General features: G+C 27.6%; 1 protein-coding gene across 1 annotated transcript in view; it reads left to right on the top strand.

Moving 5' to 3' along the window:
- The window catches only part of tau (microtubule-associated protein tau), a 63,253-nt gene that overhangs the window by 363 nt on the left and 49,735 nt on the right, over positions 1-13,155 (top strand). The window lies entirely within an intron of this gene.

The raw sequence follows: 13,155 nt of genomic DNA, 5'->3' as shown, positions 1-13,155 counted from the left end.
GTTATGTAACGAGGAAATTTAAGAAAATTATTCCTGCACGTGGGAAAATCGTTTATTTATTTACGTTGGAAAGTGTGTTTATTTGTTAAGGGTGGATGTATGGATTGTTTTGAGAGATTTGAATGGTAAAGAAGAACATGTATGTTGATATGACAGTTTGTCACGAAGAATATACAAATATTATTATATGGATTGATAATTTATCGAATTGTTTGAGTGAAAATTTCTCGATTAATTGTTTAACGTTAACATACTAAGATGTTTTTTTTTTTTAATGAAAATAAAGATTCGGAATTAGATAAATATACAAAGATTATATAACATATCGCTTGTCTAAAAGATAATAAACACTTGTCGATAAAGTCAATATTAAAACAAAATGCATTGTTGCGTATAATATAAACGTGAACTATATATTTATTTTTTTACTTATATCGTATTTTAAATATTATATATACTACGTTTAAAAGTATTGGAAGAGCATATTCATTGACAAAAGGTATTGAATTTTCTAAGTGGAAAAGTATGCTTTTCAAGTTTTTGTAAATTTTGTATTATTACATTCAACTGCAAAATTGTTATATTCTAATTATTAATTTAATATTTATTTATATATTATACATAAACATGAATATTATATTATTTTATCAAAAAAATTAGATTATTTAGAAAGCTTATATGAAATTATATTATAATACTTATGGTATATTAAAATTTTAGAATTATATTTATTAAACAAAAATAAAATATTACTATAATACTTGCAAAAATAAAAGAAAATATATTTAAAAAACTTTAAATAATGCTTTCTATATGAAATAATTTTCCTAATTTTTCTGATAAAATAATATAATACACATATTTATATGTAATATATAAATAAATATTTACAATTAATACTTTATAAATATTTAAAATTAATAATTACAATCTAATAATTTTATAATTGAATCACATAATCACATAATCAATATCACAATAAATACATTACAACAACATATTAAAAGTAGAAAGTAATAAACTAAAATTATTTTTCATTTCGTTTTCTTTCATAAATCGCAAAATTAGAAATGATCTCAAACTTTCAAGCAATAATATTGATACTTTGAAGAATATATCGTTTTTCTTTTTTTTTTTCTTAACGATACGGAACAACCGTTATTATTTTCATCAAACGTACATAAAACGTTGTTTCTATCAACATGTTCACACATCTTTAATAATAATTGCGGAATTAAAACACACTCGACATGCACATGTTCACGTTGAAGACTGTACAATGGCCTCGGTGTCTGGGGGCATTAGACTTAAAGCGATGAGAAAACCCGGCATATAATATTGAATCGTAAGACTGGGAAGTCTTTTAGATGCTGATTAACTTAATGCAGCATGTTGTCAGGCGCCCATGCATAATTAATCCTACATCTTGTACTCCATTTACGTGGATCAAGATAATCGTGGTATACCATTGTTGTTTGTTGTTTGCTGTGCGAAATCGTTATACATTAAGAGGAAACGGATAACGAGAAGGTGATATTTTTCACCATATCCATTCAGAAGAATAGATGAATACATGAAAATTATATTCTTAATTAATGGACAATCGATGATTCTTTTAAAGAAAATTATATTGAAAATATGAATTAATTAAATTTTATCCAAGTATAAATCATTGCAATAATCCACTTTCAAAAAGTATGGAAAAGTTTATATTGAAAATTACTAAGAAACAGTAATTAATCAAAGACTTATAAGATAAAGATTGCATTGTGATATAAAAAAATAAGGAAGCTTCTATGCGATGAAAAATTCGAAATAACAGTGTTGCTATCAGAAATTCATAAGTAAGGAGATTAGTGCGATAAAGATTATCTTGTTTCATCTTTTGATTAACATCTTTTTTTCTTTTCTTTTTTTTTTTTAACTACTTGTCTAAGAAAATTGTTAACAAGCAACGTTTTTTTAAATTATTAAAAAATTTTCAAGTTGAAGTGTTTCCTTTAAATGGAGCTATCATATATTGAAAATAAAATTGTGAAATATCTGTAATATTTCTTAACAATAATACTTGGGAGCTGAAGAAGCTTATTAAGACAGATTTTGTTTAAATCTGATGTAGTATTTTATGAAATATTTGTAAAATAGAAACATAAATTGTGATTTTTATTTAATAATATCTATCAAATGAAAATTTTAACAATAACCTTTTTAAAATTTATTAATAATTAAAAAAAAAAAATACAATCCATTTAATGAATATTCTGTTTTATAAAAATATTCCAACCACAACTTCTATTTATACGTTCTATTATAATTTAATAATAACGTCACTATAGAATACGGATATTCTTTTATTTATAATTAACATTATAAATATCCGTAAAAATCACATCGAAAGACGCCAATATTATCCCTCAACTTGGGAACAAATTATGCAATAATTATACTTTGATTCATGCCTATTTCAGATCACGAATTAAAAGTTTTCGACGTTCTTTTAACCGTGTTACAAAATGAATGCACATCACGCGAATGTCATTCCGCTCGAATATAGTTATAATTCGAGCCAATATTCGTGACCGATACAAACTATCTATTTAATTGAACGTTACCATCGTGACGATTAGCACACCGTTCCATAGCTACGATTGGGGAAAGGGCCATATCGTGTGTCAATTAGGAAATTGGCAACCGTCAATGAAGTAACGATGTTACGTGGGTGCTACAATTGCCAGAATTGGCCTGGCTCACCTTCGATCATCAACTCGAAACCTTAATCGTGGTTGACCCCTCGCTTGGCCCACGAATGGAGCCGACACTTTGGCCATCCGCAATTTGTTCCATCGCTTCCGGAGAATTTCGAGCGCGAAGAGGGTTCGTTCACGTTGTCGCAACAATATCGTTTCGAATTTCTGCATGCAGCATCGATACCCCTCCCCTTATGCCAGAATGAATTTGATTACTTGTGGCGTGCTTCGTATTAGTAACGAAATTCGGCGATGAATTCTTTCGAATTTATATTGTTTCAATTGACTCGGAAACTTGCTTTATTCTCAAAATGTCTTCAGATTCGATTGAATCGTTGATCGGTTTGGAATTTTATTGAGAATTTTACTCTCTTTGGTTGCATTTAAAATTTTATACGTGTATAAAATGTTGAAAATTATAATTCTGCAATTCTCTTGTAAAAGTTTGGAAGGTATTCTAATAAGCTAGAAAAAATTAAACTAAAATATAGTGAAATAGTTTGTAAAACGTTTAATTTCACTTTCAAACATAAAGTTAAGCAAATGAAAATATTAATATTAATTTCATGTATTTATCCTGTCTATATTTTAATATCTCTAAAAAATTGAAAAAGTATAAATATAATTGTAAATTATTTAAATATCTATTTTAAATAATTATATATAGACTTTCTCCGATTTTGACTATTTGATTACTATCCTCTTTTTAAAACTTTGTTTCAACATAAGAAGAAACCAATCATTCATTTTTAAAAAAAATCATTTTTATCTTTATGATATTTTAAACTGATTTATAATTTAACACACTTAAAATTCATCGTTTGAAACACAGAAGATTAGAATCAAAATTTGGGGAACTTGTATCGAGCAAAAATATATTCCTAGCGCTTGATATTCTTTCAATGAATGGAATAAAAAAAAAGTGATTCTTTTCAAACGCGTTTCCTTTCAAACAGAATCTCCACAAACGATCGGACTAAAATGAACGATTTGTTAAAATTTTATGCGCATGACTAATACGCCTATCGTTACGCGAACACTTATCGTTACACGAGTAGGGGGCCAAGGTCCTCCTCGTTACCCATTTACTCCCGCTTTACGCCCTGACGTGCATCGTGATTATTACAACGATTTGCATCGTTACTCTCCTACCTTCCCTGAATGTTTATGCCCACAATATTGCCCACGTAGACTTAACCACTTTTCTCAATTAATCCCGCTTCGAAAAGTGTTAATTATCTGTAAATTGTCGATGTTCGTGCATTTGTAGAGGAAATAAGAATATATGAAAGAAAAATAAAAATATTATAGATGCTAATTTATTTTTCTCGATTAATTTTAAAATTCATTTAAATTTGAAAATTTACAGAGTGACATATAATGTGCAAAAAAAAAAAGTTGATACTCGAAAAGTGAAACTTGATCTTTGTTCAAGTCTTGAATGTTTATGCAATAATATTGCCCATGCTGGCATTTCTCAATTAATCCGTTTCGAAAACGTATTATTATGTAAAGTGGATCTATGCATTTAGAGAGAAAATTTGAATGTATAAAAATTATACAGAGCGATATGCGAAAAGAAAAAAAAAATATAAGGATAAATTTGTTTCAGGTAGAATGTGTGTTTTATGTAGAGAAAATTTGAAAATTGCAGGTAATATATGCAAAAAAGAAAATAATAATTGCATTAATCAAAATTTGAATTTGCAAGTAAGTAACCAAAATTTATTAATAAATATATTTGAAAAATTTGTTTTTATAAACGAAACGTATATATATTCATAAGTCAATTAATTTAGATCATAATTTTATTAATAATTATTCGTGAATGGCAATTAAAAATTTCTAAGTATTTTTTTTTTTAATATTTCTTTTTCTTTATCTTCTCTCAAGGAATGTATACACACTTTTCATGTAATATAAAAATATTTCTATTTTTTAATCATGTTAAATATTATTGCCATTGCTTAAGATCTAAGATTGCTGTTAAAACGTAACATTTCTTCATGATAAATATTTAACTAGTTTCAATTGTTAATTCGATCATATCTCAAAACATGTGTTTAAGTATCCATTGTCATTTCACAGTCGAGAATATATCGCTCATTTGTTGCAACAATGACGGCAACTTAGAAATTGTGCATTTCTTAAATTATTCCTTACAAGAAATTACTTAAATTATTCGTTTGTAATTCTTCTTTTATATCTGAAATTACTTTTTTCCAAAATAATTTTCGAGTTACCAGCCAATAAGCAATAGAGAAATTATGGAGAAATGAAATAAAGAAATTATATACTTTCCTAAAAGCTCTTTCTCTGTCATATTAGAAACGTATATACCAGTTGGATCCGTGCCAGCTGTCTGGCAACAATATACTTTTCCGCGTCCAATTTTTAAGTGTTTAAGTACAGCTAACCGTGCAAGTAAACAAGGAGTTCACACTTTATTAATCTCGACCAACAAGACGTTAAATAACAACTGAAATTTCATCCATTCGACGAAGCTTTGATTTCACAGTAATATCAAGTTTTATAATGAATAACGTGTGAAAGAATTTGTTCGTTGGAGACAGATGGCTGTTTTAATCCTAATCAGAAACAATCAAATATAAACATTATGATGGTAAATTTCCAATTATAAATTCAAATACAGGAAAATAGATTCTTGAAATATGTTAAAAGGGATAAATTTTGTTGTTGTTGATTTCTTCGGGATGATTCAGAAAATAGATCGTTGAAATCGTTATTGTGCGCATAGGAAATATACAAATTTGTATAAATATTTTGAAACGAATATTTCGTTTGAATGAAATATATATGAAAAATAATGAATAACACTTCAATAATTTTTTTAATTTTAATATTATTACAATATATTTGTAATTATGTTATTAATATGTAAATATTTCTTTCATCATATGAAATCCAATTATAAAGAGTAAACATAATTTATGCACGATTGCAAACATTGAATGAAATGACATTTTCAAAAAAAATTTTCCAATGAAATTTCAATTTTCTGGTATTTATTTTGATTTATTTTATATAAACACGACTCTCAAATATTCGATACACTCCACAACTTTTCCATAATTTAAATGTTAAGTAAAATCGTATCTTCAAATAGAATTTTCTTATTAAAATATCTCATAATTTTTTCTAAATTTTTAATACTTCCAACTTATTTCAAATTTTCTCCACGATTAACAAATATCCTTCCACGATTTTGGTATTTTCCACAATTTCGAGTATCGAATAAAATCAAATATTTCCAAATAATTTTCATATTTATACATATGAAAACAAACAGAAAAATCTTTCAAAACCGACGATCCGACAAAAAGGTCCACCATTTCTCACCTTTTAAAAAGTATTTTACAAACTGTTAAATCGGGCATAAGAGGGAGAAGCTTAGCCTCGAACGAAAAATCAATTCCGCCCTTATTATATCCGTAACATCCAACAACTAGTCTTGAGTAGTTGCAGGTATACAGGCGCCTATATTGGATTACGAAACCGAACGAGACTCCGATAAAAATATTGGACTTTAACTTGCTACATCGTGCTTCGTCGAAATATTGACCAAACTCTCTCTCTCTCTCTCCCCCTCTCTCGTGCACCTACACCCGCAAAACACCGTAATGTAATTTCATCGTTCGCTTTAGCGCGTGATTAGCCGCGTTTAACTAACGAGGCCAACATCATCCGTGACCTATCCGTTTAGATTTATTGAAAGTCAATGGACGATCCATTGAGAGAGTTGGGTTCACCGACCGGCAAAAGAATCTAGCCGGCGATGAATGCTCAAGCAAGGGGGGGAGAGAGGAAAAGAAAAGAAAAAAAAAAATGGGAGAAACCCTCGACTCCCGCCTCGTTCAAGACGCACCTACACAGCATCCGTGATTATCTGCCCACTTCCAAAGCTTTCGAGGGGCTTCCTTCGTATGGAGGAGGGTTCGTGCAAGCACGTCGAGGCACGAACTCTAATGAGCCACGCTCCGATGATTCGAGTGCAATATTATATAAATTTCGTCGCTCCCTTTTTCCCCCCTTGGATCGTGTTCGATTGGAGGGGTAATTGGTGGAATTTGGAAAAAAAATTTTCGGCTCGAAATTTAATTAAAGTTGTTAATTAATTTTATATTTCGAGAATCGCGGTACTTTTTTTTATTCTCGTATTACATTCGATTGAAAATATTTCCTACTCAAGGATAATATATTATTAGGCAGTAAAGATTAAATTTTTATTCGTGAGAATAGAATTTGTTTTTTTTTTTTTTACGAAAATTGTAAATTCAACTTTAGATAGAATAGAACGTGTCTATTTTTACCTGTTATGTAATAATTTTCGGTATCGACGTCTACTTTAGCCTTGATCTGACACATGTTTCCTTAATTCATAAAATTCTTACAGTTTATCTATGAGATATATTTCTTTCTTGTATAAAATTGTTTGTTTATTTTTATCGGAAGAAAGATGAAATAATTGTTTCATTTTTTTTTTTTCATTCATAAATATTATAAATTAATTTATACGTCTAAAACTATCATCGATTATTTTGATTACTTTTTTGAAATTGCGAGTGGAAGAAAAATTTTCCAACTTTATTCTTCAAATTCAAAATTTCTTCGTTATTTGAAACATTTTCGAAGTGTCCTTTCTTAGAATCGTGTATCAAGGCGTGATAAAAAAGACCGATTAGACGGATAAGTAGAAGCAAGTATACCGATTAGCATAGTTGAAAGGCAACGCGATTAAACAGTTGTGGTGTTGCATTCAACTTGATCGAGTTCTTTGATCTCGCATTTACCGCTCTGCTAGTAGTAGACTTCTTATACAAGGTGTCGCCGAACAAGTCGTATATGTTTCAAGATGTATAAAGTTAATTATTATATTTATAATAAAATCAGATAAATTTTTGCCTTTTTTAAAACATTCGTGAAAGCTTTATCCTCGAATAAATCAACGTCGAAGATTTATGGAGCATAAGCACGGATGGTTCCACTTGCTTTCGGCTCGGTGCAACAGATATCGACATGAACTACTTGTAACGTTGTTACACGCATAATAACGAGGGATGAAGAAGTAAAATATTTTTCGTTTTCAAAAATTTACCGTTTTATGAAACGCTTTTCAAATTATTTAATAACATAAAATAACACGTATTTTTTTTTTTATTATTATTATTATTTCTCTTATCGACACTCTTCTTATTTAATTAAATCAACATTTTCATTGAAAATGTTCTCTTGCGTAACAATTTAATATCAAGATAAATTAAATTTCAATTATTTTAACGTGCATGTACGTTCCACAATTTCAAATACCATAATCAGGATATTATGTGTGATAATTACTTGAGATGCATTTATTCTGAAAAATAGAAGAAAAGAAAAATTAAATTAAATAGTACTCGAAAATTATTAAAAATCAAAATAAGATTAATCTAAGAAAATGAAGAATATTTGGAGATATTAAAAAATATTCTCGGTAAAGATAAAATACAAATTAATTTTCGTTTCGAACACAGATTCACGTGCAAAATACATTCATCATACATTGATTGAATCACTCGATGAATGGATCAGTTCACCGTGTACATTGAACGAGCAACCACGTGTCACGATTTTGGTCACATTGACGTTGCGTTCGAGCAAATATCTCGTAACACTTGCCTCTCCAAGTCGATCGCGTAACTCGCGTCTGAAACGTGGAGCTATCTAGGCGCTTGCAACGCTTAATCTACATAAGACACGATGCAATTCCTTAAACGAAACCGTGGACGTGTTTGGTATCAATTTGTCGCGCTCGTAGCCGCATTCGGATCGGCGGCCCTTCACCCATTTGTTCCGCTTTCCGTTAAAGGCTTCGTGGCGGGGCCATAAACACGTCCTCGAAACGATCAAACTCGATCAAACGGGCTTCGAAGATACGTGACCCGTACACTGCCGTTCAAAAGTATTCGAGATTTTCCATGGGTTTTGATCTTTTGATATTTATTTGATAAGATTCGTTAATATGTTTTGGAAATTTCACCAATTTTTTTTTTTTTTTTATCAGGAAGTATTTGTATTTCGTTAATGTTTTAAAAATTTATAGCATATTTGTACCAATTCCAAAGTTTTTGTTAAACATATTTATAATAGAGCGAAATTTGATGATACGCGTATTATAAAAATGATTAATTTATTCTTTATTAACAATGAATGAAGTATTTATAATAATCCATATATAAAAATTTGTAATTGAAATTTCAGATGAAAAGTCGCTTATCCGAGTTGATTTGTCTCTTAAATACTACATTGATTTTCAAAGTTATACAATTTTATGTTCTTCTATGTGTTATTTTTTTTCGAGTGAAATACTTAGAAGAAACGCTTCGATGAAAATGGGAAAAGATGTTTATTTGTCAATTACTGTGTATTTCAAAAGGTTGCTGTGCTACGCACACTATATACGTACATACATTATAGATGTACTACGTACACAGTTTCATCACAAAGTGAGGTTATGTTTTGGAAAAGATGTTTATTTGTCAATTACTGTGTATTTCAAAAGGTTGCTGTGCTACGCACGCTATATACGTACATACATTATAGATGTACTACGTACACAGTTTCATCACAAAGTGAGGTTATGTTTTGGAAAAGATGTTTATTTGTCAATTACTGTGTATTTCAAAAGGTTGCTGTGCTACGCACGCTATATACGTACATACATTATAGATGTACTACGTACACAGTTTCATCACAAAGTGAGGTTATGTTTTGGTAAAAAAAAACCTCTCAGACACTTCTAATTGACTCGAGGAGTAATTAACATGAAGACTACTTGGTGATAGAGTAATAAAAGCAAATCTAAAATTAGATTCAAGCATTGAACCGTTAAAAAGGAAAAGAATAAATTTCTCTTGGCAATTTAAATATATCTCTATCAAATCGAGTAACAAAAAACATTTTTGAAACATTGTTTCCTAGAAATAGATAAATAGCTCAGAATTTCAATTGTGAAAAAATAAATTAACGGTTAAAAATTTACTTATTTTTGGAAAAAAGCCACAACTAATATAATAGAAAATAACGTTAAACATTGCACATGTATTTCATCATGCTGGAAATTTCTTGAAACCAAATACGTCCTAATACTTTTGAACGGCAGTGTATCCATGGAAGTTACACCTGGCATGTCGTTTCTATCTGTGCAACAACCGCATACCGATAACGCCTCGATCCTTGCTATGATTACGTCAGCTTTAAAATTGTATCGAGCAATGCAATCGCGTCAACGTTGATAAAACCAGCTGCGAATAAATAGTTCGTTTGATGTTCACCGAATTGATCGTGATAGGAGAAGCAAAATTTATCGATCGGCGTAGAGAAATGGATATTGGTTTCATTGTCCCGTCTCTAATTCTGCGTTATAGACTCTGTTGATAAATATTCATTGGAACATTTAAATTTGCAAACTATTTATAACGAAGCGAAACAAGTGATTATTTCGTTTGAAAAAACGAAACGAATCTCTCATTCAGATTTTGTTTACAAAAGTATATGAATTTTCTTTTTTAAAATTTCTGAAATTTATTATGAATTTATTATAATATCGTTATAAGCAGTCGTAAAAATTAAAAATTATTGGTTTGATTGAAGGTTAATGAAAATATTAATTGGAAAAATATTTTTTTTTTTTTGCTATAACAATTAATAGTTAGTAATTAAATTTCTAAGTCTAATACATATTAATGTTTTATTTTATCAAAAATTTTTTTATTAAATGTAAGAGAAGAACACAATCTGCATTTTTTGTTTATTATTATATTAAATCAAAAACTGTAAATCAAAAATGAATCTCTTTAAAATAAAAATAATTTAATGTGAAACAATTCATATTTATGTAAATTTACATTCTTGTTACAAGATTGGTATTATGATTTCTTTATTACGATAGATGCAATAAAAATAATAGCACACTTTTGAAAATATTCCTTGTTTCTAAATGTAATGAAATTCTTTTTGATTTTAAATTTTTTTTCTTTTTTATTTTAATTTGTAAATGGCATGCCTTTATCAAAAATAAATTACACAGAAATTCATTTTTTATGACGTGATAACGCGTACTTACGCTGCTGATAATTGTATTTTTTAATCGTATTCTTTAGAATGTATTCGTATGTTTGAGATTTGCAAAATAAAGGTTTGTAAAATAATTTTAATTTTTATTGAATAAATAAAATTTTGAATCTGTATAATTATTCTAGTTCGACTAAGGAAAATTTATTTTATTCGTGCGAAGAAAGTTTTGAAACCGTGCCATCTTATTTTACTCTGCAAACAAATTATGAAATTATGCTCTTATTTTTAAATAGTTTATTATCAATGAAATAAATTTACATTTTTATGGTTTATATATTGCATTTATATCCATTTATTTATATCCATAAATTTATATTAATATCCACAGTCTCGTATTACTTCAACTAAAGGAAAAAAAGTGTGCTATCTCAATTTATTTAAATTTAGAAATTTAGGGAATTCTAGAAAAGAAATTCACTGTTCCTTTATTTTATTTCAAATAAAGAGAAAATTTCATCTTGTTTAATGAGAAAAAAAATTCTGGAATATTATACTGTGTCATTTTATTATAACATATTTTATTCTTATATTATTTCATGTTATTTAAAAAAAAAAAAATACTAAGATACATTCTGTAATGGTTGTTACTGATTCTTACATATGATTACACAAATATACGTGAAATAATAGAAGAATCTTGTTAATATGTGCAATAAAATAAAATAAGAACATGTTTCATTCGATAATAGATTTTATATATGTAAAAATAAATAAAACGTGTAAAATAAAATTTTGTCGTTTAAGTCTTTATCTTTTGATTGGAAATTAAAAATTAGGACAGATTTTCTTAAAAAATAATATTCGAGACTATTAATTAATCATTTATTTGTATTTGAAAAATTTCCAAACTTAATTTTCTTGAATATAATCTGTTTTTTTTTAAATAAAATATGTACTATTTCAAAATATATATAATAATTTAGGTTGCAAGTTTTTCGACATTTTCGTTGTTAATAAAAATAAATTATATTTAACATAATCTGATTTTAAATTCACAAAAGTATAAAACACGTGAAACTTTTTAACTTTATTTAAAGATTAAAAAATAAAGAAATTTGTAAAATATTTTTAATATCTCATTTATTTTTACATATCATTTTTCAAGTTATACCATCAGTTTTTCTAAAAATTTCATAAAAAATAAAATTTTTCGTTTCTGATTTTAATAACACAATTTATAAATTGAACCCATTTAAGATATATAAAGACTTTCGTACCTGACTGTATATCTATTCATTAAAGTTTAATTTCTCAGTGTTGAAATTGTAAAATGACGTTGGTTGGACTGTATGTGAAGTTCGTGTATGATAATCGGTGATGTCACATCTTGAGAATGATCAGACATGATGATTGTCTGACGAGTTTTTTTTCTCTTTTTTTTTAACACTAATTGAATACACAAGTATATTCTCACATACATATTTTAAAAATGGATAACCTTTAACGTCGAGATTAGCTATAGATTGAAAGAAGTTTATTTTTCATGTTACACACATGTCATTCAATACAATATATTTTGCCCAAAGCAAAATTCATTTTTTATTTTAGAAATTCATCGTCTTTTAGCACATTTGTGTTTAGAAACTAACAAAGAAATTGTCGAGTCGTATTATTCTGTTCTATTTTTTTATACAGGCATTACACATCATAAAGTCAATATCAAATGCCTGAGAGCTGATAAGCTTAAATGAAACAATTTCCAATCTTTGCACAACAATGAAATTAAGAACTCAGGATATTCTGATAAAAATTTATTCGATAATCTACGATTCGACAAGTATTAGCACTTATGAGTGAACATGCATAATCAATGATTACCTAAAATCATTTTTTGGAATTGCGAATAATGCGAAACACGTTGATTAAATATATCTATATATGAAATTGTTTGTGGGTATGTTATTATCAAAAGATATTAAACCAAAAGATTTAATCGCCATCTTTCTAATATTATTCAAACTCTTTTAAAAGAATAATTATCTTTGAAAAAAAATTTAATCTAAAATAATTATAAGTATTAATATAATATTTCTATATAAATTCATTTATGATATAAAATATTTTAACATGTCAAATAAAGTTTAAATTCGTTAAATTATAAATTCGCAAATTATTAAATTTCTTTAAATGAAGAAGAAGCATGAAAAATTACTCTATCATTATCTTGCTTCATCTAATACAAATTTCAACTTCTTATAGCTTAATAAGCAATCCTTTTACTTGATTTTACTACCTATTTTGGTATTCTATAAATATAAATGTTCTATTAATACTT

This window comes from Apis florea, unplaced genomic scaffold, assembly GCF_048593485.1.
Source record: "Apis florea isolate Af1SG1 unplaced genomic scaffold, ASM4859348v1 contig_1789_pilon, whole genome shotgun sequence".
Lineage (NCBI taxonomy): Eukaryota > Metazoa > Arthropoda > Insecta > Hymenoptera > Apidae > Apis > Apis florea.
Note: the sequence above shows the minus strand (reverse complement) of the source record. Positions and strands in the feature narration are given on the sequence as shown.